General features: G+C 43.8%; 1 pseudogene; it reads left to right on the top strand.

Moving 5' to 3' along the window:
• Positions 1–2498: 2498 nt before the first annotated feature.
• Positions 2499–4555, top strand: LOC147659627 (zinc finger protein 862-like; annotated as a pseudogene).
• The last annotated feature ends 652 nt before the right edge of the window (positions 4556–5207 follow it).

Raw genomic sequence — 5207 nt, 5'->3', positions numbered from 1 at the left:
GGGCTCTGATTGTCAGCAATATTTAAACAAAAGGCCACAGCAGACACAAAAAACGTGTGGGACACTGGACAGAAGGGCACAAAAAACGAGTGAGACACAGGACAGAAAGGCACAAAAAACGAGTGGGGCAAAGGGCGAAGGGCACCAAAAACGAGTGGGGCAGAGGCCAGAAGGGCACCAAAAACGAGTGGGTCAGAGGCCAGAAGGGCACCAAAAACGAGTGGGACAGACTGCAGAAGGGCACCAAAAACGAGTGGGGCAGAGGTCAGGCGGGCACCAAAAACGAGTGGCACAGAGGTCAGGCGGGCACAAAAAACTAGTGGCAAGGAGGCAGAATACAGAAATATAGGGGCAGCTAAGAACAGAATGTACTTATGATTAGCATTCGATGGCTAAGGGTGAAATGTTCTTGTGAACAAAATCAAAGCAATGAAGATGTGGGGAATATGTAAAAATCTCTGCAAGTAAAACAAGATTTAAGGTTATTCCTCTTGCTGCAGATTTTTAAATTTAAGGCTGCGTTTTTATAAATGTTTTAATTACTGTTCAAAAAGGGTTAGGGTTTAAAGTTATAAACTGCAAGTAACAAAATGAGCTTTCTGACAGAAGCAGTAATTCACTGACCTAGTTACATTGCATGTGATTTTTGATCTGCATGGTTCACCAGCTTTTCATCAGGCATTTTAACCTCCTCAGCTACTTAATGAGTCAACTTCCAGTAGGCAAAACTTAGATCTCTCTGCAGCAGGTCCATCATTCTTCAGTTAGCTTGACATATTTATGGTTGCCTGAAAATGGCTTGAACGTAGTCAATCATATTTTTTGCGCGCCACTGCAGCAGCTTCAGGTGGGATCTTTTGATGGATTGTGTGCATCTCAGCCATCCTGTGGGTTACCTTGTTCACCCACCTCAACCATTTGCAGTTTATATTTTGTGTTACACCTTCTGTGATGCCGCTTTCCCCTGGGATTCAGATTTATAGACCAGTTTAAGATAATGGATGCTAATAATGGAACACATGGGCACACCCCTGTTTGTCCTAGGCTGGAATCCCAGGTAATTATTTGGTCATTTTTCGTCTTGGGCCTCTTGACTGGTCCCATGCACAGTTTGTAATTCTTCGGGCGTTTGCTGACTTACTTGTCTTCACTTGTAGGTTTCCAGTCTGTACGGTATTTGGATTACAGTGGTCAGGTGCGAGTACCACAAAGACAAGGTAATTCTGTTTACGTTCCTCGTTGGGTTGGGGGTTGCTGGGTAAATAGATTCACAATCTGCACCCTTTTTTCTTTTGCAGGTTCGTGAGACCGTACTACAAAGACAATTGCACAGGCAGACCTGAGTGCAGGCAGAAGAGGTAATTGTTGGGTTGAGTTAAACTGTGGTGCATCTTGAACATTGTAGTACCATATATACTTACCCATGTTTTCTTCTGTTGCAGGTTTCACAGCCAGAACCCCAGACATTTAAAGAGGCACTCGTGAGTGCAGGCAGAAGAGGTAATTGTTGGGTTGAGTTAAACTGTGGTGTATCTTGAACATTGTAGTACCATATATACTTACCCATGTTTTCTTCTGTTGCAGGTTTCACAGCCAGAACCCCAGACATTTAAAGAGGCACACGTGAGTGCAGGCAGAAGAGGTAATTGTTGGGTTGAGTTAAACCGTGGTGCATCTTGAACATTGTAGTACCATATATACTTACCCATGTTTTCTTCTGTTGCAGGTTTCACAGCCAGAACCCCAGACATTTAAAGAGGCACACGTGAGTGCAGGCAGAAGAGGTAATTGTTGGGTTGAGATAAACTGTGGTGCATCTTGAACATTGTAGTACCATATATACTTACCCATGTTTTCTTCTGCTGCAGGTTTCACAGCCAGAACCCCAGACATTTAAAGAGGCACACGTGAGTGCAGGCAGAAGAGGTAATTGTTGGGTTGAGTTAAACTGTGGTGCATCTTGAACATTGTAGTACCACATATACTTACCCATGTTTTCTTCTGTTGCAGGTTTCACAGCCAGAACCCCAGACATTTAAAGAGGCAGACGTGAGTGCAGGCAGAAGAGGTAATTGTTGGGTTGAGTTAAACTGTGGTGCATCTTGAACATTGTAGTACCATATATACTTACCCATGTTTTCTTCTGTTGCAGGTTTCACAGCCAGAACCCCAGACGTTTAAAGAGGCACACGTGAGTGCAGGCAGAAGAGGTAATTGTTGGGTTGAGTTAAACTGTGGTGCATCTTGAACATTGTAGTACCATATATACTTACCCATGTTTTCTTCTGTTGCAGGTTTCACAGCCAGAACCCCATACATTTAAAGAGGCGCACGTGAATGCAAGCAGAAGAGGTAATTGTTGGGTTGAGTTAAACTGTGGTGCATCTTCAACATTGTAGTATAACAGTTTGCATTCATGAGCTAGGCGTCAACGTAAGCCATGTTTCCTTATTTTGCAGGCTTAGTGGGACAGCAGGCTCAAACCGGCGGGTACGGAAATGTTCAAGCGCAAAGCTGTAACTTCGGGAGAGTGCAGTGCTTCACCACAAAGGAACACATGTTACCTTGTATTCAAGGAAGAGTGGATGAAGGAAATTGCGGAGGCTGAGACACAGAAGTCACGAAGCAAGGTCCGCATGCAACTCGGGGAACTATTTCAATACAGTCCAGATGTGGGCTTGATTTGCAAAGCATGTGCCGAAGCCAAGATTGTTGGGGACTTTCCCACAGGGAAGAAATGGAGTGATGGCTGGAAACTGGACTACATGAAACACCATCTACTTAGCAAAGTACATGAGTATGCCTTGGTGATATTGAGAAGCAGAAGTGCTGCTGCCAGGTTTGGTTTTGGAGTACGGGCAATGCTGACAGAAACTGCCACTGACAAAGCAAATAGAATGGAAGTAGTTGAACGCCAAAGATCTATGCCTGAGGAGATAAAGAGTCTCATCAACAACGTGTTGCTGGCAATCAAGATGAACACTTCAATGTTATCTGTACAAGACATCCATGACCACTTAGCTTTGCATGTGAAGATACCAGACAGCTGGAGGAGCAAGAACTATGCCTTTGAGTTCCTTGAGGCCATCAATAGCATGATACACTGTGAAGCTATGACAGAACTTCAGCAAGCTTTGTATCACACCTTGATAATTGATGAGAGCACAGATATTTCTGTTACAAAAATGCTCATCCTGTACTTCAAGTTCCGACCTGTAACATCAACTGAGCACAAAACGCAGTTTGGGGGCATAGTGAAGCTGACTAGCTCTAATGCTGAGGCTATCACTATTGCCGTGAAAGAATTCTACACTGCCAATGAACTGGACCTCATGAAAATGGTCATGTTCACATCTGATGGTGCATCTGTGATGCTGGGGAAGAATAATGGTGTTGCTACTCGCCTTAAACAATCCATTCCTCATCTAGTTGAGCAGCATTGTGTTGCCCATCGAGAAGATTTGGGAATTGATGATGACTGGAAGAGGGTTCCAATGATTAAAGAGATGGAGACATTATTGAGGACTGTCTACACTGTGTTCTCCAGATCTCCTGCAAGGAAGTCCAAGCTGGATGAAATTGCATCGGTCACTGAATGTGAAGTTGTCTCTTTTCGACCACTGAATGAAGTCCGGTGGCTTTCAAGGCATTTTGCTGTTGGTGCACTAATTCGTAATTACGAGACTGTTCTTAAGTACTTTGAGCATGAGAAAGTTGAGGAGAATGATCCAATTGCTAAATATTGTTATAAAAAACTATCGGACTCCAGCTACCATATTTCCCTTGCAGTACTTAATGACATTCTGGGTGAATTTGCATCTTTGTGCAAACTATTCCAAAAAAGTTCTTTAACTACTGTTGAAGCCGTACAGTATGCAAGAGCAAAGATTGGCCAAATTAAGCAACAGTATTTGGGGGAAACTGTCTTTTGGAGCAGCAATGTAAGAGAGCTAATGGTGTTGTACAAGGAAAGGCAAGACTTTGACAGTGGGCCTATTTTGTCTTTTGTTTCCCTTCTTTGTGAGCACATGCAAAAAAGGTTCCCTGAAGGTGGGCAAGATTTGAGATCCAGGCAATAGCCACACAATCGCATTTTGATTTTGGGACTGAGAATATTGAAAGACTTGTTGAAAAGTATAAAAATGTCTTGGCCCTGGGTGATTGTGAAACACCAGAAGATGTTGTTCGACAGTACAGAGACTATAAATATGTGGTGGCAGAACATGTTAAGGGTGGGTTATTTACCACCTTCAAAGACATGGTGACTTTCACTGTACGCAATGCTGCTCAGTATAGTGTGGTGTCTCAGCTTGTTGATGTCTGTGCAACATTTCAAGCATCTATTGCAGACTGTGAACGAGGATTCAGCCTCATGAATACTATCAAGAGCAAATTGAGGAATAGACTAGAGCAGAAGCATTTGGACATGCTGATGAGGACAAAGGCCTACCTCCTGAATGGGAAAGTTGACCTAGACCGAGTTTATCAGCACTGGAAAAATGGCAAGGATCGCTGTGAGAAGCAACCCTGTCATCCATCTAGTGATGCCACTTGATGTCTCTGAACAGCCCTCTACCTTCTTGTGTACATGTGATGTTGTATAGGCTCGCAGCATTTCCTCACTCAATGAACTGTGCTCCAGTTAAGAATATTTATTAAAATCTTATGATGGTACCACCATTGAAGTCTTGTGCTTTTCTAAAGTTGAAGTGTACTTGCCAGTGTAACCAATTCATGTCATGGTGTGCTTATCCAATTTGCAAACTGCCCTTAAGACCCTTATTGTGGCGCTGTATGTGTGAAAATGCACTATCTTTTCACTTTTTAAAGTAAAATTTTGGAGTGCCATTTGGCGCCGCAGACACGCGCGGTTTGGTTCCTGGCGCACATAGCCATGGTTGCAGCGCACAGAGACCCTCCACTGCCGCACACAGAGGAAAAAAATTAGAGGGAACATTGGTCCCAGGATGCATGTTTCCCGTCGAGGGAAGACAGGTCTTGGCAGTTTGGGCTGGACTGTTCCCATGAAGCACAGGGTCAGACTGATTTGCATATGGCCATATCTGAACTAGGGTGATGGAGTGAGCTAAAGAATGATGACGAATTAAACCCAGATCAGTTGACTGGGGGTTAATGTTTGATTGCCATTTGGTATCGCTTTGAACCCTGGTTTCCAGCACCAAAGTCAGCAGTCTAGCCGGCGGACC

Source organism: Lissotriton vulgaris, unplaced genomic scaffold, assembly GCF_964263255.1.
Source record: "Lissotriton vulgaris unplaced genomic scaffold, aLisVul1.2 SCAFFOLD_13780, whole genome shotgun sequence".
NCBI lineage: Eukaryota > Metazoa > Chordata > Amphibia > Caudata > Salamandridae > Lissotriton > Lissotriton vulgaris.
This window is presented reverse-complemented; position numbering and strand designations above follow the sequence as displayed.